The sequence below is a fragment of the Rhamphochromis sp. 'chilingali' genome (assembly GCF_963969265.1).
Source record: "Rhamphochromis sp. 'chilingali' genome assembly, chromosome: 2".
Classification (NCBI taxonomy): domain Eukaryota; kingdom Metazoa; phylum Chordata; class Actinopteri; order Cichliformes; family Cichlidae; genus Rhamphochromis; species Rhamphochromis sp. 'chilingali'.
The window spans coordinates 23,312,069-23,339,128 of record NC_137930.1 but is presented as its reverse complement, the minus strand read 5'-3'; the positions used below and the strand labels follow the sequence as shown (position 1 = coordinate 23,339,128).

Genomic DNA, 27,060 nt, shown 5'->3' with positions numbered 1-27,060 from the left:
GTGCATGGGAGCTCTTTTAAAGTAAATCAGGAAATAAAGAAGAGACAATGGCATTCAGAACCAAAGACAAATGCTAAACAAGCTAAAAGGGAGCACAGGAGGACAAAGCCACCTGAGACAGATGACGGAACAGGGAGGGCAACACTTATCAAACTATACAAACAAGAAATAAACTCAAAATAAAAACAAACACAAAATCATAAATGAATAAATAATACTACAAAACTTAAATTCAACATTACTGGAATGATAAAGACATCAAAACAGGAATCAAAAGCACAGCAGACAGCATCAAAATCTTAAAGCAAGAGAACAGCAGAATAAATAAAACCGAAATAAAAACTCAACAATAAGAATGAATCCAACACTGAAATATACAACACAAAATGTACAATATTAACATAACCTATCTATACAGACTGGTCTGATTCTACTTGTAGAGGAAGAAGATACTACGGCATTATCATAGCAATGAGCGAGTGTTTTTTTTAGATTAAAACACTCGAGTTGAAAAATTAGAATGAAATACATTCACACGCCAAAGCCAAGTTTTTCATGTAAATATAAGATCAATTGATGTTTATATCATCCATAAATCTGTGTCTCCTGATCATCTGGACAGAGGTGCCACAGCTGCTTAGCCAAACGGTAATGTTAACCTGTTTTCTTTCCACATTCTGCCTGAAGAGCAGAGTTGTTCATCTCTTTTTGTCCATTACTGATGTCTTTATCTGTGTTTTTAAGTGTGCTCCAAGGCTAAATTTTTCAATCACTGTATTGGTCTCTAACACACTTGTTCACTTTTCCTCTTTTGTCAGCTCTTGCTTATCTTGATTTCTGAGCACAGAAGCAGACAGGTGTTCCTGGCTCGTGTTGCTTTCCAGCACTGAGAGTGGTAAGATAACACCTTCAGCCCAACTTTCATCCATTTACCCTAAACAACTGTGGTATAGTAACATTACCACTGTCCACTATGTGAACGTGTGTGTGCATGTGTGTGTGTGTATGCGTCGGTCTGTGTAAGTGCATTTTGTTCTTGCGTTTGGGGGGGCTGGGGGTTAGATTTCATCCTGATAGCAGGGCCAGCCGTGGAGGAGGGTCAAACATATGTTCTGAGGGCCAGGAACAAAAGCACTGACACGTTAGCCTTTTCACGGAGATGACCTTTCCGCCGCTCCGTATCCCAGCCTCAGTGCCTGCCGTTGTCCTTTTGTCTGCCAGCCTGCCCCAGGCCCAGCTCAAGCCGAGCGCTAGAATTTCTCCCCATCTCCCCAAATCTCCCTTGACTAAATGTCAGGATTACATATTTCTCTGCTCACACTGAGGGCTTTAATTAGCACTACTGTGTGCATACAGTAAATGTGTGAGTCTGTGTCAGTTTATTGTATGGATCTGCGTTTCATATAAACCTCTGTAATCATGAGAGCCTACCAGATTTCTCCCTAACCTCTTTCACTTTATGGGTGAGGGTAGGATTGAGGGATGAAAAGAGGGGGAAGAGAAGAGGTGAGAAAAAGATGGAGAATGACACTTAACAGTGGTAGCAGATCTGCTAATGTGCTAGGAAAGTCATGCGCGCACACACACACACACACACACACACACACACACACACACACACACACACACACACACACACACACACACACACACACATAAAACACAGGGGTACACAGAAACCTAAGGCAGCCAGAAGGACACTCACAGAGATGTCATAATTAATTCTATTGTTACAGCCTTTTTCTTTGGTTTAAGTGTCAATTAAGCCAAGGTGACTAAGAGTATGAAGGTTAACCTCAGTCTTTTGAGCTGCTGCTACTGCTAGGAGAACCAATCAGCACAAAAGCACTAATAATTTGTATAATAAACAGACAGGCTTTATTAACTGTGCTTTCTAACAGCTGAATGTCCTAAACCAAAGGACCATCATGAAAAAGTGCTGTAGCTGAAAAGGTCTCAGTGTTCAGCTGGCTGTGAGGTAATATTAACAAGTCCATCCTTGCCTGTAGGTCCTAGTGACTGTTACATATTGGTGCTTCATTGTGTACATGCAAACACAATGGATACTGAGAAGTATCAGAATATATTTTGCACTTACATGAACGTGGAGTTTCAGTTATTTTCAGCTCGAAAGGCTATTTTGTATCTAAGCCTGATGTTAATTAAGGAACAATGATTTAATAATTCACGCTCATCTGCCCTGCCCGCTGACACTGTTCTCAGCAGCCCTGCCTCACTATCTCAGCTTCACAGCACAATAACAGATCAACAACAACAGCAAGAACCGAAAAAGTCACACAACACTGGCAATACGTAACACCGCCGAGGCAAAGAATTGCCATTGTTTCGGGGTGCCTATAAATATCTAAAGGTTATGCTAATAGATATGAGAGACAGCAGGGTGATTAGTGTGTGATGTATGAGAGCGCGCGCGAGAGAGAAACTGTGTAAAGGCACGTCACATCACACTGTCAAGACAGGCCCTTTCCCCCATGCACTTTGAGAGGCTGGCAGTTACCCAGTCCTCCATGAGCACACGCCGTGGACTGGTTCTGAACTGGTTTCCTCACTTGAGGCTAGCCTGGGACCAAACCCTGCGTCACCTCTAATTAGGGGAGGCGCCCAGGCACAGACATAACGAGCTGATGAATAATTAGAATTGGAGGAAATTGTGCAGCCAGGGTGGCAAATCTGGAGGGACAAGTGCTGAAAACAAGGCAAGCAGCATTAAGTCCACAGTCAGTCAAATCTGTGAACTTGGCCAGCGGCATTAACACTAGGCCTGTGTGAAGAGGAATAAAGCTCCACCACTGGTGGCAAGCCAAGGCCATAGTCAGACCCCCAGGGTCGATTAAAGGAAACAAATAAGATGTGGGTGATAAATGAATCCATAAATTGTCGACGATGAATATTAATTTCTTGGTACTTTGGTGCTGTGGGAATGCTAAACCATGTGCAAAAGGATGAAGCATGTTGATACTGTGATACTGTGTCAACATTTTTGATGCAGCACGTCAGAATCCTGATAAATGATTGACAGTCATGTCTGGCTGCAAGTATTGTTCTCACTTCCAACATCCATGTTGAGGCGAGATTAGCCTAGCATCTCTTTATTTGTCTGAGAAACCAAAAATGTGGGCTGTCCTAGTTTAAGCTGCCACACTTATTACCATGTAGTACAGTCTATGGTAAAGATAATGAATATGCTAACGCTATCCTCACTTTATTTGTCCAGGTGTGAATTTCCAAAAGCAGAACCCTATATCATTAAGGTAGTGTTGGCAAAGTGAAGCGACAGTAATAATGATTGGGTGTTAGCAGGCTAACATCTAACTGACACAGTCTGGGTCAGTCGTTTTTGCTCACAAACATACCCCTCATTATTATGCACGGGGTCAATGCTGGCGTGAGAGGGGGTGAACAGTCCTCCCGAGGGTCTTGATTGGGTTAGTAGCAGGGGAGTGACGAGGACATCCATGGGGAAGAATGTAAGGATTGTGCCCCTGTGACAATCCCTGACAGCCAACATTGTTGCACAGCGTTAATTAGTGCTGGCCTTCCCCAGTCACCAAGGTTGTTCGCATCCTTGGGTCATTTAACACGCTGCCTGCTTTCTGCTTGCTCTTTTCTCTGCCAGCTGTGCCACTTTGTCTGGCAGAGTGGAATTATGCCTGGTGACGCGGGGCATTAAACGTGTGACTTTCATGCTTTCACCTAATGTTTGGTGGCCTCTTTATTCTGTCATGAGATCCAAATATGTGAGCAAATGACATAAAAGAATTCCTCAAAGAGTGATGACTGTTTCTTCATGACTCTTTGTTGTAATAATAACCAAGGATTTCTTTCATTGGGGTTTTTGCCCTTGACGACACCTCTTTCATATTGGCTATATAAGGGTTATAAAGTGGCTGGCAAGGCAATCTCTTGTAATAAAATATAACACTAGCAATACTTTCTATGATATTACAGCACTGGATCTGTGTCCAATATTCTGTCACAATGAGAACATTCTTTGAAATGTTCAAAATACTTAAAATGATCAGTAGAACTTGAGCTGATAAGCCAGCGTGCAAGGTCAAAGAAGGGACAATGATTCACTTGTAAACCCAGCATCTTCATTTTTCAAACTAATCACATTGTTTTTCTGTCCCTTTGTTTTCTACCTCTCACTAAATTGATTCTTTTCCCTCAATTTCCCCAAGTATTCACATAAGGCTAACATGTTTTTTGTCTATTATAGTCTTATTACACAATTGCTGATAAAAACACGTGGTTAAAATAACAAGCAGTCTTTGTGCAATGTGAAGCAGAAAACAGGACCAAATCATGCAATGTTAAACACGACTTTTCCCCCTTTCTCAATCTTCCAACTCATTTGAACTTAATGCTGCATTCATCATTTTGATAAGCATCAGCATAAAACCAATATGGTAGTTGAGGAAGGCAGATAGGAGAGCGAGGCCAAAGCTCGTTAGGGCCACCTATTATAACATTTAGGAGTGTTCTTAATAGAAACATGCCTCAGAGCTGATGGCTTTTAAAAGGAGAGGAGTTTTTGGGTTTCCGTGCGGCACGTCATATCATTATAAGAGGAAAGGAGGAGTGCGGAGTGTCTCACATCCCTGCTTTCCGTCCCTTTTCCACATACATTAGTGTCCTCATGTCACATTTCATGTGTAGCGGAAGGGAAAACGCGTTGGTTCCCCAGCCGAATGTGGGCTAAGGGGAAAAAGCTAAGCCTTGGGCAATCAGAGTAGGAGAGAGTTGTGGCATTAATGGTGATGAGTAGTGATCACAGACTCTGGTCATTAGACTAATAAGACTGTATTTAAATTAGCCAGGGTTGTTTTTCCTTTCTCTTTATCCTCTTCCCCCTCCTCCAGCTCCTCCTGTTATTTTCATGGTTATCCATTGGAAAGCACATCCACATATTTCGATCAGTCCCTCTCTGTTCATTTCCTAAACAGAAGAAGTAATCGAATTAGATAGTCCTTCTTAATTAATGATTATTTTTCCTCCGTCAGGCGGAAAAAAATCAGGGTTTTTTTTTTTTTGGTTTTTTTTGGCTGAATAAATAACGGCTTAACTTTTTCTTAAAAATGATTTATCTGGTGATGATTTTATTTTATTGAATGTGGAGTGAGACTTAAAATAAAGATTTTTTTTTTTTTAAAAATCACAAAAACAGGATGAGAAAAGTTTTCTAAATTCAATACTTCAATTACCAAGTTAGACGATTTTCTATGATTATTTCTTTGTTAATCACTTAAATTACTTGGTTTCAATCATCCTGCAAGTAAAAACAACCAGCTTACATATTCTGACATGTAAGCACTGATCTCACCCAATCATCTGCTACTTAACACTATAACAAAATTACACCAAGTTTACTTCCTATTTTCAAACAATGGGCCTTGCTGAGGTAACATTATGGAGAAATGTTTGATGTCTTTGTATTTATCTACCCACTATAGCACTCTTAGATTTATTTAAGTATTACACTTTTAGTATTTACACAAATGTATGCTCATAAATATTAACAGTTTAATATACGATATACTTTTGTGTGCCTTTTTGCTTAGGTAATTTCCAAAGACAATGCTTTGGAAATTATCTTTACCTGCGGTAACACAAGTCATGTATGGCATTATAAACCATAATAGAAACTGATGGGCTCACAGAGAAGATAAAGACAACATAAAGGTCTCTGTGGTCTGCCTTTATTTAAGCCATGCTCCGCCTATGTGTACAATGATCACAGCCGACAGTACCGCAGTCTACAGTGTGTTCAACAGGGTGCCTCCAGTGATAGTGTGCTACAAGAGTGGCATAATTTTGCTCAATTTCAGCCCCAAACTCCCTCTTTTTAGACTTCAACCTGCTTCAAAGATGCAGTGCCATTTGGACAAAGGCACAAGCTTCACCCCAGACTCATTTGCTCTTCTCCCTCAAGCCTGATACTTGAGGCGCTGGTGTGATTTTGCAGGCTGACAGTGACCCTAGGAGGCATGGGGTAGGACCTCTACAGTCCTCCCTCTCTAGAAATGTCCAGGTGTGTGTGTGTGTGTGTGTGTGTGTGTGTGTGTGTGTGTGTGTGTGTGTGTGTGTGTGTGTGTGTGTGTGTGTTGTGGGGGTGGTTTAGGGGAAGGTGCTTCCTAGGAGTCAGTTTATATTGTGCCTTCCTCTGCCCCATTTAGCTCTATAGTGACCTTGCAGGGCTGCTTTGCCCACTGGGGAGAGCAAGAGAAGGGGAAGTGGAGGGTCATGATCCCTGGGGTGCACGTGTTGGACGCAGATGCTAACACAGCCTGACGAGGGCCTATTGGAAACATATTCTCTGGGCCCTCACCACTTTAGCCTGCTCTTTCCTTCTCTTTTTGTGTTTTTCTCTGACCTGATGGAGCTGAACAGCGATAGCTGACCTTTTCCCTGACACTGAATCGTTCCGCCCAGCACCATAGGATCACTGTTTACGCACCCCCAGCTAAGCCTTTAGGGAACAAAGTGTGCTGGCTGCACTGACAAAGTGTGCTGGCTGCACTGCATAAGCAGTTGCAGACACACTCATGACTCAATGCAAGACTTCTTCTCCTCTCTGTAAGTCCTTTGTTTCTATATTTCTTAATGTGCAAGTTCACACGGGACAACTTGCACATGGAGAAATGTCTGAATACATCATCAACAAGGCCTTATTGTGTTATACCAACGGGGAATCTTCATATATTCAGAATCCGACATATGCTCCAGCTTTCACATGCTGAAGTCTCTTCCTGCAAGATCATAAGACGGAGTGTCTAACCCAAATAGAACAAATGTTTTTCATTGCTTCTGCTGTACCTCCCCAAAAGCCAAGTTTTAATTTTATTGTGCTTTTGTTTATTTGCTGGGAGGATCATAATGTTCACCACCAAGACCCAAGGGATCTTCATCAAAGGGGAGCAAGGCCGTGGATGGAATAGGGTGTGTGTGATGCTCCAGTGCTTCACCACAGTCCAATCTCCCATCTGGAATGTGTAAATCAAGACTCTGTATATGCTCAACTTTGCAGCCCTGACAGATTTATACCGCACAAGCTTGCGTTTCTAAGGCTCCTGAGGCAAAGAAAATGTAAACTTTTGAAACAGTTTATCACAGGCACTATTCCTGGTTCAAAGGCTGAAGATCATAAGCACTTTGGGTGAGAAATTGGTTGTTTTCAGGTTTTTCCCATTGATCTTTATGAGTCAGCTTCATTTTTGTAGACATGGACATACAGAAGAGCAACTGCCCTGAGGAGAGATGAACCTGGAGCTCCTAATTCAGTTAAGTTTGTTTGTTGTTTGTATGTTTGTTTGTTGTTTGTTTTCTTTATTTAACACATGTTGAACAAGTTAATAATTTTGAAGAGATAAAGAAATTGTTTTTGTCTCATATTAAAAAAATCTTGCTGGCTGCTCTGTGACTGTTTCTCTTTACCTCCTTAAGTTCGAGGTCACAACGTTAAACAGTGCAAGCACCGTGTTTTGTGTCAGCGCTGGGGCAACTGAATGACGGTGGCACAGGAACTGACATCTAACATGAAGGTTAAGTGACAGGTGGGGCACAATAAGGTCAACATCGGCGTGTCACCCTTCCAGATCTCTCAGGAAAAGTGCGGCAGGAAAAGACCCAGTCAACTGCTTGCAGATGTGTCTGGATGCATGTTTCACTGACAAACACGTGGAAGGCGCCGCTCTCTGATGGTACCACCGGTCACTTCTTATCTGCATCTCACTGCCAGAGAGAGTTGCAACACTCCATCAGAACTAGTGTTTGCAATCTTGGACACCAACTCAACTGACTCTTGACAGGATATTTTGACCAATCTCCTGATAGCTTACATATTTAGCTGAGCTACAGCATGCCAGTCAATGGAGGTGTTATTATAAAAATACAGTATTTCAGTTTTCCTCCTCTCATAGGACATAGGGTTTTGTTCTTTTATTAGAATTCACGTTTTTCGGTATTATTCTTTTTTCCTTATCAAACTATATCAAATATATTATTTATTCAATTGAAAAAGAAAGAATTTAATAATAAAAGACAAATTTAATAATGAATTTAAAACAGTCAAAAGCATTTTGAGTTGAGTTTGCATGAATGCGTGCCACGTGATAATAAAAAAGTTTCCTTTCATTTGTCTTATGGTCCAGTCAGAATATATTTATGGGGCATCAACATCTTGCATTTGCACATCAGTAAATCTTTTGTAAACTATCATTCAGCATTTATAGCTATATATAAATATACATGGTGGTATGCTATAAAATAGCCATATTATAATTATATTTAATTCAAGGTTCCATGTTAAGAACCTATTGAAGTTTGCTTTATTACGTTATTTCAAATGAGTTCAAAAGGAAGAGGCAGCTTTGCATTTTGTAGTCCTGATTCCTGGCTATTAAACAGAAATGACCTTATGTTTCCTGCTAATAAGCTAAATAGTGACAAACATAATATTTCTTCAAATAAAGAAGAATGCTGGGAACATAAAGCAGGATTACTCCCACGATTCTAATATGTTAACGCATCAACCAATTATTATAAGGTTACTATCATCATTATAGTCATTATATAATGCACAATTATTCATGACTGATTAATTGATGTTGCTAGCAGGCTATCATGCTGTTTCCAGGATATCAATTTACTGTTAATACAGTAAATAATATACTAATATACTATTAATATTCTTTTTGCCTCATAACACATGTTTGTGACATAAATTTGCATAAATTTCTATCTAATATCCATCAGCTATAACCCTTGTTGATATTAGATAATTTCCTGGCCATTACTTTTGTAATTATGTGGTATTAACTTACAATATCCATATTGTTACCTTGTTGTTTCCACTTTGCCAGATTATTGATAAAGTGGAATAGAAAGTGCTATCAAGAAAATGCGTAATACTTTTCTTATAAAGACTAAATTCTTACATTCTAATTGCTAATAGTAACTCTATTGTTTTATTGTTAACAGTTTTTACAGTTATTTTCTGCATGTTTCATTTACCATTGCAGAATTGCCATGGGATCAAACCTTTTCCATTTCTGTTGGAAAACAGTGAAAACAGTGTGGGTGTAAATGACCACAAGGTAATTTCACATATTTTGCTGACAGAAAAGCACTGACAAATGTTTTTGTCACCTGTAATGGTCTTTGTGTCTCCAAGAATGTCACATAGCTAGCTGAGGTGTTTAGCTGCATGTGTTTTTACAAGCAGCACTGCAGTGAGTTGCCTGCATTTAACAGGGTGTTTTTTGGTATATCCTGAGCTGCAGGTTTGAATGATGGTATCTAATGTAAAATTTGTCTGCTGGTGGGTGAAGATGTTGAACTCAAAAATTTTCTCTTTTAAAGTACTGCTTGTTTCTTTCCCACTGTTATTCATTGTCCTCTGTAAGTGAGCATACACCTCAGCTGCATAGCCATAGTAACACATGACACCGCTGAGTGCAAGTTTGTAACCTCCTCAGTGACATGCATGAATACCTATCATGGATGGATGGCTCTTGGGCTCCTTGTCTGATCATAGATCTTGTTTTTTCTCCTCATCATCAAAGCTGAGGGCTTTAAAGATGTGGTCTGGGCTTTCATAAGGCTTCTTCTCTTGTCTTTTGAGGTTAGTCCCTTGGGAGGATAGAAAGAGTTTAGCTGTGGCAGGAGAAGGAAGAAGGGTCAGATCAAAATTGATGAATTAAGCATGGCTACTTCAGGGGGACATGCAGCATCCACTTGGTATGTCTTGAAAGTATCCTGAGAGCATGTCAACCTGGACCTCCAAACACAGACTACCTCAGTTAACTTAAAGGCTTCATTGACATGGATGGCTTTATCTTCCATCAAGTTCCTTAAGTATTCCTGACGAGATGATTATATTTTCATATTTCTTGTATGTAGAGACGCTCTAATAACCCAAAGGATCAAACAAACAATAAATGCTGTATTTAAATAATTTCTTGCTTCAGCACCTGTTCAGCTTGTGATGATTTTTTATTCGGCTTAAGATATGGCAGAAGAGAGGATCAAATTGCTTTGACACTTATTCTCATCTGGTGACTCATACTCAGCTCATCCACTCATCCCGAGACCTTCTGTGATAAAGACAAGTCTGTGTTCTCAAAATGGAAAGATTTAAGAAAACATCTCCAGGACCTAAAGTTGTTTGATTAACGTGATATTCTTTACCAATACTGTTTCCCCATTACACAACAATAAGCTACATTCATGACTGTTCAATGATTCGATTCATTTCAATTCAGTTAAATTTGTATAGAGTCAATTCAAAACAAATTCCCTCAAGGTGCTTTTTAAGTAGAAAGAAAACCTCAAAAATCAGAATCCATTTGATAAAATGTACTTTTAACTTCGCTTGCTTAATTAAAACATTGTCAAGCCTTCTGGAAAAAAACAAACAGACTTATACCCAAATTTGAAAGTACATAAAAGTCCATAAGCTCACCATTTATACAAGTTATGTTTTTAGATTCAACTGCAGCAGTCACTTTATTTCTTTTTTCTCTTTGAGATATACTGGGTTAGTCACTCAGATATACTGTTAGGATTACTTCCACCAAGTGGGCACATAGTCTTGTCCTTATTAGTGAAAATATATCAATTAGTTAGTGCACACATATGTTCCTTTTCTCAAAATATGACTAGTGTACTTTAAATAATTAGTGATTTCTCAAGGAGCATGTAAAAACAACTTTCCAATTGGTCCCAGTTTCCCTTACCCACCACCATCTAATTCCACTGCATATTATGAATGACTGGATGTTTCTCAGATGTGAGCACAGCATTGACAACATAGTCTGATTTGTTATTCTGGGGATAACAACTTGACTTTTATATGTATCTTAATTTTATTCGTACACACACACACACACACACACACACACACACACACACACACACACACACACAGACATCACAGACAGTGAACTTTGTAGTTGCTGTTTGATGCACTGTGTGAATACTGGAAGCAATTTTCATGGCTTTGTTTTGGTTCTTAGTAATAGCAGAGTCATTATAGAAAGCGGAAGACGTTCACTTCTGGATTCAGAAAGGCACTTGACCATGTGCACTCAAAAGTACAGCTTCTGTCACGGTCTGGCTGGGGCAGACCGTATGTGTTGCAGAGGAGGACTCAAACGCAGACCAAAACGTGGTGTGGATTAACAAAACAAGCCGTTTATTGAGGCTAGCAACGAGGGTACAAAATAATAGGGCATCGGTGAAAACTAAACAATAACCTAAACTGGGTGAACTAATAACAAAACATGAAAAACCTTAACCATAGTGAAGTGACATGGGTACCTGGAGATGAGACATGGATGAGCAGACGACCTGACAATGGCATGCAGAAAACAAAGGGCTTAAATACATACATGAGGTGATCAGGGGAAGTGGAGACACATGGGGGAACAGCTGACTGACATAAACCTAATGACAGGACCAGGAGAGGAAAGCTAAATACAATGAACAAAGAACACATGACACTGTCAGAATAAAACAGGAAACACTAAAACTAGACATGACAACCCGAACTTGACAATGTAAGACACAGACATGAAACACATGAAGAGCAGGGGAGATTTACCGTAGTTGGGAACACGAGGGGGAAATGATAAGAACTAGAAACACTTAGGCATGATAACAAATGAACTTAGGAACCCGAAGGGCTTACATAAAACTAAAACTCAAAACGCTGGGTCAACAGACCCAGGATCGTGACAGAGCCCCCCCTTCAAGGGCGGATTCCAGACGCCCAAAACCTCGAAAAACAAAACAAAACCAAAAACAACCCACCCAGGGCGGGCGGCGGGGGTCCAGGACGGAGGGCCCGAAACAAAGCCACAAAAACACAATGTCCATCAAAAACACAGGAGCGCAGGGAACAGTTTGTAACTCCTCAGGGGGCCGACCCGGAGGGTGACGGTCCAGAAGTCCATAGTTCATTTGATCAGGGGGCTAGCCCGGAGGCCGACGGCACAGGAGTTCATGGTCAAACAGTTCCGGGGGCCGTCCGTGCGGACGGCAACTGCGGCGACGGCGATCCGGGGGCCGACCGCGCGGAAGGCAGCGGCGGCGGCGAAGGAGACGACAGAGCAGTTCAGGGGGCCGGCCGCGCGGAAGGCAGCGGCGGCTCCCAAGTGTCAGGCGTACCGGCCGAGGCTTGGAGGGCACAGGACCAGACAAGGCAGGACCAGACGGGGCTGCAGAGGCTGAGGCAGGACCAGATGGACCAGAGGCCGGACCAGGCGTAGACGATGTAGCCGAAGCAGAGGCCGGACCAGGCGTAGACGATGTAGCAGAAGCAGAGGCCGGACCAGGCGTAGACGATGTAGCCGAAGCAGAGGCGAGGCGGCCGTAGGTGGCGGCTGAACGGGCCCCTCGGACCCTCCAGCGGAGACAGGCGGCTGAACGGGCCCCTCGGACCCTCCAGCGGAGATAGGCGGCTGAACGGGCCCCTCGGACCCTCCAGCGGAGACAGGCGGCTGAACGGGCCCCTCGGATCCTCCAGCGGAGACAGGAAGCTGAACGGGCCCGACGGACCCTCCAGCGGAGACGGGAGGCTGGTGCGGTTCTCCTGAACCCCCAGCTGACGTGGCATGAGACCGGACGGGCTCCTCGGGCCCTCCAGCTGACGTGGCATGATGCCGGACGGGCTCCTCGGGCCCTCCAGCTTACGTGGCATGAGGCCGGACGGGCTCCTCGAGCCCTCCAGCTGACGAGGCATGAGGCCGGACGGGCTCCTCGGGCCCTCCAGCTGACGAGGCATGAGGCTGGTGCGGTTCTCCTGAACCCCCAGCTGACGTGGCATGAGGCTGGACGGGCTCCTCGGGCCCTCCAGCTGACAAGGCATGAGGCTGGACGGGCTCCTCGGGCCCTCCAGCTGACGAGACATGAGGCTGGTGCGGTTCTCCTGAACCCCCAGCTGACAAGGCATGAAGCTGGTGCGGTTCTCCTGAACCCCCAGCTGACGTGGCATGAGGCTGGACAGGCCCCTCGGGCCCTCCAGCTGAAGCAGCGGCAGGACCGGTAGGTGCAGAGACCACTGGCTGAACAGAAGGCTGAGTGGGTGATGGAACAAATGACTGAGCTGAACAATGGGGAGCTGGCTGAGCTGCACAGTGGGCTAAGGGCTGAGTTAACGGAAGCACAGGAAAGTGTACTATGGACTGGGCTGCTAACAGAGCTAATGACTGAGCTATAGACTGAAAAGCATGCAGTAGTGATGGTGGTGATGGTTGTGGACTGAATTCTCCTGAGCCCTCAGTAGAAACAGGAACGGGTGCAGGCACCTGCTGGACACTAGCCACTCCCACCCGAGGAGTAGGTACGGGTGCGGAGACGGGCTGTATCCTGGCTGACCTCACCCTGGGGACCGGAACAGGCACCAGCAATGGCTGGGCAACTGCCCTTCCCACCCGAGGAGCTGGTACGGGTGCAGAAAGGGACAGAGCCTCAGCCGGCCTGGAAACCAGAGCGGGGACCAACTGGGCCTCAGCCTCCCCCACCCGAGGAACTGGTACGGGTGCAGAGGTACGCTGGGCCCGAGCTGCCCCGGGAGGAGAAACCCGAGCAGAAAAAGGAGCTGGCTCAGAAAAAACAGTCCGAGAAACGGCAGGCTCAGGGTCAACATGTACTGGGTCGACAAAAACAGATCTATCAAAAATGAACCCGCCATCCACTTCATGTTTTGCAGTCTTAGTATTAACAGTCTTTGAAGTCCTTGGGTTAACGGTCTTAGAGTGAGCTGACTTGGGGACGACTGAACCAGACGAAAAAAAACCTGAACTGACAGAACCTGAACTGAGTGTTGTAGAAGTGTTGGTAGAAGTGTTCACAGTTTTTCCTTTAACCGCACGTGCAGACCTAGGCGAGCGGGTATTGTCTTTAATCTCTCCCTGCTCAGAGGGAGCAAAGCAAAATAACTGTTCCCAGTCCACGTCATCATCCATAAGGGAAGTTCCCCACGGATCAGAGGTGAGGCTGTTACTTTTAATGTCAGACGGGACGTGAGAATAGGAGTCATTGTCACTCACCACCGTGAGTTGCTCAGCGATGTCCAGTTTATGGCGGCGGGCGCGCCGCTTCCTGTGAACAGAGGAAGCTGGCGGAGCGAGCGACTGAGCCCCTGGTGCACAGAACGGTGACACCGAGGCTGGAGTGTGAGTGCCTGAAGCCACACGGAGGACTCCCACCTGAAGCGAGCGAGGCTTGGATGCAGGCAGCGCAACAGGCGGGGACTTTCGGCAGCTCTTGGGACCTCCGAGAGCTAGCCGAGTTCCGTGGAAAATGCGCTCGTAATCGGGGGTACGCCACGGCTTCCAACGGAGCTCTTCCTCCAGTTGGGCGAAGGCTGCCTCCCGACGCTCATAGAGCTCGCGGTCTGCTGAGTCCATACTGGTCAGGTCGTACAGACCCAGGATCGTGACAGCTTCAAAATGTGGCCTCATACACACACCTATGTGGGAACGCTAAACACCAAAAGAATCCAGAATTGGCGTGTAGACACGTCATGCACATTATTTGCTAAGTGAAATTACTCAGTTTTTATATTATTAACCCATATTCTTTTGTCTCCATGATAGAACAGAGAAAACCCGACTCATAGTGGTCAAAACATAAGAGATTCATATGTTGTGAGAACAGCACTGATTTAATATTAATGGGATATGTCCAAAGTATGCGCAGATTTTCTTCTTGTAATTTATAGTCCTGCTGCAATCTGTTTTAGAGGTAAATATTGCACAGTATTTGCCAAACAGCAATAAAATATGTATAATACAAATATAATCCAATAAAATTATATCAACTCATATAAAACAAGTTTTCTACATTATGAAAGAATGAGTGATCAGTAAAGCGGCCTAATAGCTGTAGGCTCAGCCTCTCATTCTACTTTTGAAAACTCTAGGAAACACAGAAGCTGCTATTTGAATATAGTAGAGACAATATGTTCTTTCCTAATCCATGCAAGTACTCATGTAAGTCTGGATAAAGTGAAGGCTTTATAAGGAACTTTTAGAACAACCCAATAACAGTGAATTAGAATAGACCAAATTCAGAGGTCATCCAGGCGTTTACGCCTTTAAGATATGCATGTAGTTTTAAATTGTGTGTATCATCTTGCTTCAGAGAGAGATAAAGTTGGGTGTCCTCTGCATAGCAATGAACATGTATGCTATGCCTTCTAATAATACTGCCTGTATGTATAATGTAATTCAAATTGATCCCACCACAGAACCCTGTGAAACTCCGTGATTACCCTTACAAACCCTTTAATACCTAAGGTACATTCTTTTGTCTGTGGTAAAATATTGTGGTGAACAGTATCAAATGCTGCACTAAGGTCTAGGAGAACAATAGAGAGGAGTCCACTGTCAGAAGTTATAGAAAGGTTGTTAGTAACCTTAGTTACTAACTAGTTAGTAACTAGTTAGTAACCTTAGTTACTAACTAGTGCAATTTCTGTGACAAAGTTTGAAATATGACTCAACTGGAGATTTTTATTTGAAAATGTATTTTTTCAGCTAGTTCACAAACATTTGAGCTTTTTTTAAAATATTTTAACAGACAAAATAATGTATTCTGAAAACAGATCAGCATGAAGCCTACCATGTAGCCGACTTATCAAGCCTCAGTTTGAGAGCCACTAATAATGTGGGGGCATTTAATAATATGGAATGCAACTTGATGAAAAAATAAAAATAAAAATAAATAATAATAACAATAAATGCCATGAATGGTAATTTTGTTCTGGTACACATCGTTGAAATTTAGGTTCACAGGCCTGAATATGGTGTAGGTAGTCTAATTAAATGGATTATAAAACAGTAAAAGATATTTATACTTTACCTTTACTGAACACTCCATGCTTTTGGCAAAAGACTAGATATAGGAAAAAGGAAGCAGCAAATTAAACCTGAGGCCTTCAAGGTCAACTTAACAATTTATTGGTTGAAAATTGACAAACAGCTGTACAATCTAGAAAATATTATTTTAAAAAAATGTGGTGTTTATTGTCAACATAATGAAATAGTCACAGATTAAAAATAGGTCACATTTGACCTTTGACCACTCATTCAAGGTCAGTAGATTGACCTGAAGGTGAAAGTGATAATAATGCAATAATGCTATATAGAGTTACTAAAAATGATGTTTCTTTCTGCCACTGTTTGCACTGACAAAATATCGGCATGGTGAGAATGATGTAAGGGGATTCTAAATACCATGCTACTTTGGACCTGTGACCTGTTTTTCAAAGTCAAACTTTGCTAAAATGTCTTTTATCTTTAAAACTCTACTTAAAATTATTTTGCCTTTGTTTGTATTGGCAACATTTACTTAGAAAACTGAGATGTTATTTAGTCCATTTGCATTTTGGAAATGAGAGTAAATATAATTTGTAACTTCAACTCCTGCTGATGATCAGGAAAACCAACACCGGTTTTATTGACGATGAGATCAAAATCAAGAAGTATTCAGAAGGGTTAAGTAAAGACACAGAAACGGTCCTGGGGCACCCACTGAGGGCATCTGGTGGACAGGTAGAAGAGTTTCAAAAGGGGAATCATAAAGACGGACAGACAAGCTAGGGAGATCCAGGAGAGGCTTCTGTGACACGTGGAGGTATTCGGTTATTTGCGTGGGTTATTGCAGTCCAGTCTGTCATTCTATAGCCTGGAGACAGGCCCTGGCTTTCAAGAGCGGCATCATCAAACCCTCTGCCAGATGTCTGCAAGGTGTCAGAAGCGAGGAGCGAAAAGGAGACCGGGCCTTTCCTTTCTGACAAAATGATGCAAGTGTTTGTGAAAGGAGAGGGGAGCACAGTTCTGCTGCTGTTGCTCTCTCTCTCTCTCTCTCTCTCTCTCTCTCTCACACACACACACACACACACACACACACACACACACACACACACACACACACACACACACACACACACATATACACACAAATATACACACACCAACACACATCCAACAACAGTGGCCTAGAATAGTGAAAGCATTATATTGTGCATTGATGAACCCCCTGCACGCACAAACACACAAACACCCACACCCACACACAATTCCTCTACCCCACCCCTTCTTGAGGCACTTTAGACAATGAAGACAACAGTCTGTAAGCAACAACCTTGGCCTGAAAAGACTAGCAGTCCATGTGTGTGTGTGGTTTCATGGTGCGTGTGAAAAGCCTTAAATGTGAGTTTTAAGGCTGACTCAATGAAACAAGGGGAGGAAAAAAAAAAATCCATCAATATTTTCTGTCCTCTGTCATCGTCTCAATTTTTGTATCATTTCAAGTCTTGCTTTTGCATGATTGTGTGCACCTATTGATTGACAACTGGCTCCAGATCCACTCAAGCCTCTTAAAATACCAGGCCGAGGCTTCAGGTTTCTGGCCCCGGCCTCGGGCCCCACTATTGTCTGCGTCTGGAAGGCTGGCTCCAATAGAGCCCAGCCCAGTCATTCCCATTCAGACTGCCTGCTTTGTGTACCTCTACCTCAGCTGCTTCTCTGCTACCCACAGGGCCCTGGCTAGGTGGGGCTGACAGGGTGTCAACACTGACAAGAACATGGCAGTTAGGAAGAGAGACAGGTAGACAGCACACAGGCCCAGGCGCCTATCGTGGCAGCTATTCTCAAGAGTCTTTCCTTTCTTATGCTTCTCACTCATCTTTTGTCCACCGTGGTGTTGGCCTTCTGTTCAGCTTGTTACAGCCTCACAACTTCCACAGCCAGGTTGTTTGTAGAGAGCACGATGGCTATCACTCACAGGCAGCAGCTCATGTTACATATATTTGCCACAAGATAAATGGGTATTTGGCAAATGATTCACTAAATTAGATCCACTACAGCTTTTTTCTTTCTTTCTTTCTTTCTTTCTTTCTTTCTTTCTTTCTTTCTTTCTTTCTTTTCTTTTCTTTTCTTTTCTTTTTTTTTTTACAATTTGATTTCTGCACAGCTGACAAAAAGGTTTGGAATTGCACCGGTTTTCTTGTGTTTAGTGGTCATGTATCAGTACAATCAGTACACATGTGCTTTTCTTTCACGCAAGCTAAACATGCCATCTCAGCTGTCTGCCCTACCTGACATTTTAATCAGGCTGAGTTGTTGCAGTGCCACATCCTCTTAGCCAACAGTCTCATCCGGAGAAAGCATGTAATGAAATTTGCCCTAAATCATGGACATCAGGCCGGAGGTCCAAAAGGTTAAGAGGAGCACAGGGTCAGGTCCTATATAACGCTCCCTGTGCAGAATTAAAAGGGAAAGGCTTCCTTTGTCCAAACCAACCAGCAGGTCAAGAAGGTCAGGAGGTCAGTGTCAGGAGGAAGGCCCGGCTCCTCCATCTCAACTGCTAAAACCCGCCTTCAAAAAAAAAAAAAAGGAGAGGAATATCGAACACACCTCCCCAAAAATTAGTGTTGTTTTTTTATGGCCAGGGTTCAGATGGAGGCACACTGACTAGATTCACCATGCTTTAATCGGGAGAAGAGGAAGTCCATCTCTGCAAATACACACACTTTGGAGGTCAGAGGACAGAACCAGCACCTGTGACATTATCGTCAGTGTCTGTATGTGTTTGTATATTAATGGAGATGACATAGGGACAAGAGGTTTCAAGGAGCAAATTGGATTCATGTCAGACCTTCTGCTTATTGATAAAGATGACAGATGCTCGCATAAGCACGGCGGGCCAGATTCAGACGTTAACACAGTTAACTGCTATTTGCTCACAGTGCTATTATTCTAAATGGCATTATGGTGGGATGTGTGGCTGCGAGACATGATGGTGTGCTGCTGATGGGCTCTGTTTGCATTTGCGTGCATGTTTTAATCTTTGAACTAGGAGCTGCTGGTCTCAGTATTGAATGGGCATACAGGCCAAATGGAAACAGTGGCAGCTGATTGAGACAAATGACATAGAGGCCTGACATTTCAACCGGGAGAGGGAAAGAGCGCAAAAGATGGACACTCTCTGTGTAATGATATCCAGCTGGCTAAGAGCCACATCAGTATTTGTTGCTTCCGTGGACCTACTGAATCATACTTTCTACACAGCTAATACAGCATTTTAGGGGGGAAAAATTGAATTAGTATGAAAATGTTAAATATTAACTCGCAAGTTCACTTATCTCAGGTCAGGATAAACAACAGCATTATCAGTTAAAATTGTTTGCTTCTGGTCTTGTATCTTCGGGGCAGATCAAGAGACGTCTGCTGTGTATACGTGAAGTGACCCTCATTCTTCTCGTAGAATCCCAAGTGCTCTCTCTCTCTCTGTGTCTCAGCCTTTGTCTCGGTCTTTACTTCGCTCTCTCTTATCTCACTCTCTGCGCTTGTTGACCCTACCTGAGTTGGTTAGTCATCCTCTCCAGGCGTCACTAAGGCAATTTCAAGGATTGCCATAAATCAGGCTAGAGGCTCGGCTATCAGTGAGTGACACATCAACATCTATTCAGCATTCTACATCTAACTTTAATGGGGAGCTATAAACATTTATGAGTATACCATTTGTGTGCAACTCTTTGCTCAAGAATCTCCCTAGAACTCTATCAGCGTCTCCTTATCGCGCACACGGTACTGCAGATAGAGTGAACGGAGACAAAATAGAGAGTTTCGTTGAACTGAATTCTTGGACTCGTATCACCTGTTGATAAAGACTGTCCTGTCTTTCCAGTAAGCATTGATTTAGTCTTACCTGGTTGATATGAATTGTCATGGGTCAAAGGTGCTGATAAGAAAACAGAAATGTGTGAAAACACATGATATCTTTGTTACTGAGTAAGAAAGTATAAAGTTGTCAAAGATGCGTGTCAAGAGATCTGTTTTTACAATGCTCCCACTTTGTAAACACTTTAATCAGATAAGGTAACACCATTGTGGCAATTAACCAGAACTGACAAAGGCACTTTTATATTTCAGACTCCAATAAATAAATACAGAAGTAAAGATAGAGTTTATATGCGGTATTAAAGCCGTTAAGAAGTTTCAATGTCAGTTTTCGCACACTAGCGTGTCATTTCCTCTCAAGGGTTAGCTAAATCAGGTCTGGAGTTTGTGAAAACCATTAGGATAAAACAAGTCCGGTAAGACAAGACCTTTGCTGTTTTTACACAACACTGACCAGCCACTGATGCTCACAGAGTACAAACAGCAGTTAATTTATCTTGTTGTCTTTATTGTATTTTATGTTTATAGTGCTATTGTTAGTCTCTGTTGTACAGTCATATATTTCCCTTACACACAGAGGGGTCTACTGTCTCATAGTGGAGTGTACCATATACAGTAGCATAGGTACAGTTACAGTGATTAATAGCAATTTAGCCATAAAGCATATCATAGATCATAATTGAAAACCTTCATGTTTTTTTAAGTGTAAAAAAAGTGCCAGTGCAGCTCTTCTCGGTACGGTGGTGAACTTTCTTCGCTGCTATCGATTAAAAGGTGGTGGAAGTGAAGGGGGTGGGGCAGGTGAGGCCGCATGGGTTTAATTAGAGCGTCAACACCACTGTGCTGCACAGGCCAGCTGATAAGGAGAGTAGACAGATGACAGGAGGTTTGCGAGGCCGGTCGGAGTCAGTCTTATCTTGGGGTGGAGAAAGACTGCAGCTGCCCTGGCTTCCTCACGCAATAGAGGGAGGGGTGGAGGAGGAAGATGTGGGAGAGTGGGAGAGGTTGCGAGCTCCCATTCGAGTACCTGTGAGTCATTGATATCTTCTTGTCGTGCTTTTCGGTGGCATGTGCCAAACTGGTTTAATCAGTTACCGACGAGATCTCAGTGCCACCTTGTGCTCCTATTTGCTGGCTGAGGATTAATTTGAACCCAGTCAGTTGTCAAAAGAAACCTTGAATTTTAGGTAAAAAGGCATTAAGGATGAGCTCCACTATCTGCTGTTGAAGCTGTGCTAAATCGATGATCTGGCTACTCTCTTAAGATTCTATTGAATAAAACTGTATTTACAGTCCTTGTGCTATCCACTCTATGTCATCGTAATTACAGGATGGTTTTCATCCTAATCTCAGAAAGGCGGAAGGGTTAAGTGAAAAGAAAAAGGTGAGACAGATGTTCAATCTGTTTTTTATCTATTCTGGAAGAAGGGAATCGGATGAAGTGTGAGTAAATGGATGGCCATCTATTTCTGTTTGTGTATGCTAACATTTATGGGGATATTAAGTCGGTGAGTGAGATATCCATAAAAGGGGGGGGGGGGGGGGGGGGGGTTGTCTATATAGCAACGCTGCTGCGACTAAGCGTGTGTGTGAGTTACTCTGTGTGTGTGTGTATGTGTGACGCTCTGGCTCCTTGCTGTCTGCGCCTTGCTCCCCGCCGCTCATTGCACACCACATTATTTTTAACCCACTGCCTCCGAGAGGAAGCAGGAGACGCTTGGGCCTCTGAAGTCCAGCACAATGAGGAGCAAGCTCACACACACACACATGCACACAGTCACCAAGCTGCACACGTGTGCTGAAACACCTAGACACACACACCACGCTTTTAGGCTGTCGTCATCTGTCGACAGATACTGCTTGAGACGGACACGTACCTGCACGCACACTTGCAGGGAGGGAGACATTACCGTGCGTGTTTTCCTTCAACACCAGACATCCATCCTCCACCTTCTCCCAGACAGACAGGACAATACAGTCCCACACAGGGACAGCCTGCCTTACCTTGCACCCCACCCATCTCCACTGTGGCGAAGGTTGTCCCTGGTGACCCAAATCCTGCAGGTCACCATGGGTCACCGGGCTGTAAATGAACTGATACTAATTACAGTAAACAGCACCACATTAGAGAGTGTGTGTGCGTCTGAATGTGTGTTTGCACATGCATGCAAGTGGCGAAACTGGACAGGCTTAATTCACGGAAAAGGGAGGTCCACACACCAGCCGCAAGCAGCAATCAAGGGCCTTTAATTGTTCGCGTCGATCGTCATGGGTGGGGGGCGGCGCAGAGGTTTTGAAGCCAAGGCCTCTCGTCTATTTTCTCACTTCCTCTTCTAAACATTTAATCACCACTGCAGTGATTTGTGTTTGGATTTCAGCGCTTTAGCCTCAGGTATCAGCACCTTGAATACATGAAACAGATCTTCAGCTGTGTATTCGTTTCTGTGTGTCATCTGTGTGCACTCACCTAAATCTTTTCGATGAAAGCAGTGAGCCACCTGTTGATTTGGCCTGCACTATTTTCAAGTATAGTCTCACAAGACTCCAAGCTGTCTAACTGAGTCTTCTCTATGCAGTTTACCCTATCAAACGCTCCCATGATGCCTCACCGCGAAAGAGACTGGCTGACCGGCTGAGTGGTGCCTTGTAAGTATTTAACTCGTGCAGTACACACACACCGATGTGTACACGCACACATCAACACAGTCACTCAGTCAAGGCAGAAAATCAGATTGACTCAACCTCTAAAGGCAGTGCCACTGAAATCAGATTACAGATGAAGGAACCCACAATTTCCAGAGCACCGCATCCACCACAAATGCTTTGGCCTTGAAAACATACACCTCTTCCTCCCTCTGTTTCTTACCTATCTGACATACGCACATTAATCCACGTTCGCACACATGCACATTCGCTCGAAGGGAAAAGTGATCAACAGGGAAAGTGATGGCTGGGGGAAAATTGAAGGTAATTAAGTCCAGCCCTCCTTGTCTGAATCAATGAGATGAGGGGTCACAGACCCTTCTCACGTTGCACTCTTGTTATGCCTTTTTTCAGCTGCCTCTCTTTCTGTACCTTTTTATTTCTCTATAGACACTCACATACCTCATATACAGTGGCGTAAGAAGTGTTTGCCCCCTTCCTGATTTCATATTTTTTTATGTTTCAGATCATCAAACAAATTTAAATACTAGACAAGGATATCATGAGTAAACACAAAATGCAGTTTCTAAATAAAGATGTTTTTTAATACTAAGGGGGGGGGGGGGGGGGGGAATCTAAGCATACAAGGCCCTGTGTGAAAAAGATTTCCCCTTCCCCTACCCTGTTATAACATAAAATAACTGTAGTATATCAAATCTTTGGAAAGAGTTCACTTTCTGTAGTTACACCAGGCCTGATTACTGTCACACCTGTTCTCGAATTTAAATCACCTAAATGGAGCAGATCAAAAGATCATCAAAAGCCAGACATCATGCCATGATTCAAGGAAATTCAGGAATAATTAAGAAACGAAGTAATTGATATCTCTCAGTCTGAAAAAGGTTATGAAGCCATTTCTAAAGCTGTGGGATTCCAGTGTACCACAGTGAGAGCCAAATGGCAAAAACACAGAACAGTGGTGAACCTTCCCAGGACTAGCAAAAATGACCCCAAGAGTGCAACAACGACTCGTCCAAGAGGTCACAAAAGACCCCAGAACAACAGTGTCCCAGTCAAAGTCCTGAACTGAATCTGATTGAGATGCTGTGGCATGACCTTAAAAAGGCAGTTCATGCTCAAAAACCCTCCAATGTGACTGAATTACAACAACTGTAACATTGCGTGGGCCAAAATTCCTCTACAGCAGTGTAAAAGACTCATTGCCAGTTACTGCAAATGCTTGATTGCAGGTGTTGCTGCTACGGGTAGCCCAACCAGTTATTAGGTTTAAGGGGCAATCACCTTTTCACACAGGGCCATGGAGGTTTGGATTTTTTCCCCCCTTAATAATAAAAATCTTCAAATAGAATTTTGTATTTGTCTAATATTTTAATTTGTTTGCTGATCTGAAACATTTTAGAGTGATAAACATATAAATAATTAGGAAATCAGGAAGGGCATAAACAATTATACCATAAAAACTATATGTTATTACATTTCTATTTGACTTCTTTATTTTTTTTACCCAATTTTTTTAAAAGTGAGTTTTATTATTTGTTAACTCTCACTTTATGGGCTTTATTGGAACAGCCTTCACTTCTCTCCATGAGGACTGATGTTGACATCCTGCTTCACAGCCTGTCCAGCCGCCACAGTGTATAGCCAAACGCCCTGAAAGTGTCTGCCACATTGTTCTCCTACTTGAAAGTCAGCAAAGCTTTGTCAGCGTCCTCTCTCCTGTAGTCCTTTATCGTATTCACACGCTGTGCTGTATTTTTAGCCTCACCAAGTTCGTTCACATTGTTCCGGCAATTCTTGAGCAATCTTTCAGACCTCCCCACCTCCTCCATTGTATTTTTAGACAAAGGTGAAAAATGGCAGACCTGACGGGGAATAATGAAGGACCTTCTCCTGAATGAGGGTTGGGTCTGGCTTGAGACCAGACAAACTTTGTAAGGAGACAGTGTTAAGATAAATCCAGTGAAAAAATGACTTGAATAAAATCCACTGTGGATTATTTTTATTTTATTATAGAGTAAAGTTTTTGTTTTTTTTGTTTTTTTTAATCTGTATTTGTCAGTTAAAGGATAAAAAAGTGGACTTATTGTCCACTTTTTTATTAAAACACATTTAAAGAACAATATTGTAATTGTTACTGCTATTTGATACAAAACATGAAACAACAGTTTGCTGATTATGTGCTGTAAAATTATGATCTGTGTAACAACATATAATGATAAAATGATATGGAAATATGGCAGTTTTGTTGATAATGTCACTTAAAATGTTACTTAAATCCCCAAATTTATTGTTGCACAAAATAAAACAATTTTGCTAAGTGCTTATTACATAAAAATGAAACTTTGTTGCTAGCTACTGTACTTGTGTGACCATATTTTGAGGCCATTAGTTTGCAAAGTGTTGACAACCTGGCTAATGGTGTGGAAAAAAAACACAGATTAATCCATCCATATATTTTCTTATCCAATTCAGGGTCACGGCAGAGGAAGGCTACACCCTGAATGGGTTGCTAGTTCATCACAGGGCCTATTCAGTGCAGGAAATAAATAGGTTTCTCAGAACCACTTAGGACTATACTCGTCACTTCCAGTAAGCTTATCTCACTAGCTCAAATACCATAAACTTTCACATCTTCTTCAAGTTTATTTGTACAACGCCTTTTACAGACACATCCAGCCTAAAAGATAACTATAATCTCTGTTTAATAGCAAAAAATGGCACCCAGAAGTATAGCAACTCATAGGTCAAGGTGGGATAGGCCGTGGCAGGAACAGGGCTATAACCTGCCCAATTAGAATATGCATGTAATGTTTTAAACCATGGTGACATCTGTGTACATGGTTATGTCTATGCATATGCCTCAGAGTAAGAGATAGCCAGATACATTCCACGGAGAGCAATTTACTCTGTTTTTTTCTTCTCTTTAGGCCTGGTTCTGTCTAGTTATAAAGAAGGAGGGGTTGGTGGGGTGAGAGTCAAGTCACTACTTCAACAATCCATGTTAAGGCAACCGTGTTTCATTTCCTGGTGCCTGCCTTAGTTACCCTTAAATGGCATTACCCATTGAAGCCAGTTAAATCACCGACAGTATGATTAGAAGGCCACTGAGGACCCAGTGAGTCTGGGCAACAAAGCACAGACTAGTCTTTAATTCAATTTATCTTTATAAACATACACATCTGCCTCTGATTTGCCACAAATTTTCGAGATGTCTTTTACTGCTTTGACAGAAAAGTTTGGGCTCAATTTAGTTTCTAACAAAAAAACACTCTCCCCCTTCCAGATCCACATATATCTGGATATTGATCTTTTTTTTTTCTCATAATAAGGTCTAAGGTAGTGCTGCATAAAACAGTACATAAACTATAGTCCTAATGGTGCATTAATGACTAGGATCAAAAGACAACTGTATTAACCAGGATGGTATAAATTTCCTGGGTCAGTGTATGGTTAATGAGGATGTATGTTTTCTGTATCAGAGCAGATATAGTAAAATATAATATGATGAATGAGTGCATTTGTGCTCTTTGACAGTCCATAATATTTTCCAGAAAGTCATCAAATGGATAGATTTTTACCTTGCTGCAGACAGATGTCATCATACAACTATCCTCTTTACCTCTACCTTGCATAGCAGAATAGAAATAACAATGATCTCCTAAATTAGCAGCTTGAGCGTCATCAAACTGTTAATTTGTTACAAAAAACACAGAAAGAAAAGGAACAGAGCAAAGGACATAACATTTTACATTGCTGTAGATTTATGGCTGAGGTAATATTAAGCAAAAAAAAGAAACAACGAGTATATAAAATCTCAACCTATGACAGCTGGAATAAGCTCCAGCACCCCCTCGGCCCTTAATTGGATAAGTGGTCAAGAAAATGAATGAAGGAAAGAATGAGTCAGTATGTAAAATTTCACCTATGTACAGTCTGGTTTTGATCCTCCATCGTGACTTCAATGCAGGGGCGTTGTGGAGGTGAAATGAACAGATGGATCCTGGGGAGCCTCAGCTGTGGCCTGTTAGCCAGGTCACCACACCCGCCATTGTCACAAGCAAACTCAAGCCTTGCGTCTACATTCCCAGGTTGTGTTCTGGAAGTGCAGGTCATGCCCCTTCACCTTCACCCCTACCATAAGAAGCCAAACATGATGTAATTAGGGCCATTTGTCTAGGGACTAACTGTATCACTGGTAAATGATCTGCACTCTCATGCGCCCATCTCCCCAGACAAGGCTCAAAAAGGAGTAACTACAGTGCTCTTTGCCAATTGAGTAATCAGTTGGGGCAGACAGTGGAAACAGGCTTTTGTCATACCAACATGGATTTTTTTTTTTAATCATACCCTCTACTTTCAAGTGAAATTAATTTATGCGCTCAAAGTGTATTTTTAGTACTTAAAAAAAGGCTTTTGACAGTTTTCTGATGATGACACTGTGTCACGCCATGTATGTATTGGTAAGCCACAGATCATTGGGGTGTTATCTGTGGCTGCATCAAAGGATGGGCAGTGGGAAAAGTGTAACAAATCCTTTGTGCTTATAGTATGATAAGCATCATTTATCACTGGAGAGTGCTGCTGGCCCATTAACAACCACGGCTCCATTAGCACTATCTGCGAGGCTTTTATAATGCCTTGTCTGCCCGCATCTTTACGTTCGTAAGAGGAAATCATTAAACAT

The 27,060-nt window shown here is 42.6% G+C and overlaps 1 long non-coding RNA gene across 2 annotated transcripts; it reads left to right on the top strand.

Annotated features, from left to right (window-relative positions):
- Nucleotides 1–18,476: 18,476 nt before the first annotated feature.
- LOC308388703 lies at nucleotides 18,477–24,663 on the top strand. 2 transcript variants are annotated; one of them, XR_013970159.1, is made up of 3 exons: nucleotides 18,477–18,569; nucleotides 22,289–22,358; nucleotides 23,946–24,663. It is a non-coding gene; the product is annotated as an uncharacterized lncRNA (long non-coding RNA). The 2 variants fall into 2 exon arrangements; XR_013970160.1 differs by lacking the exon at nucleotides 18,477–18,569 and adding an exon at nucleotides 20,602–20,741.
- The last annotated feature ends 2,397 nt before the right edge of the window (nucleotides 24,664–27,060 follow it).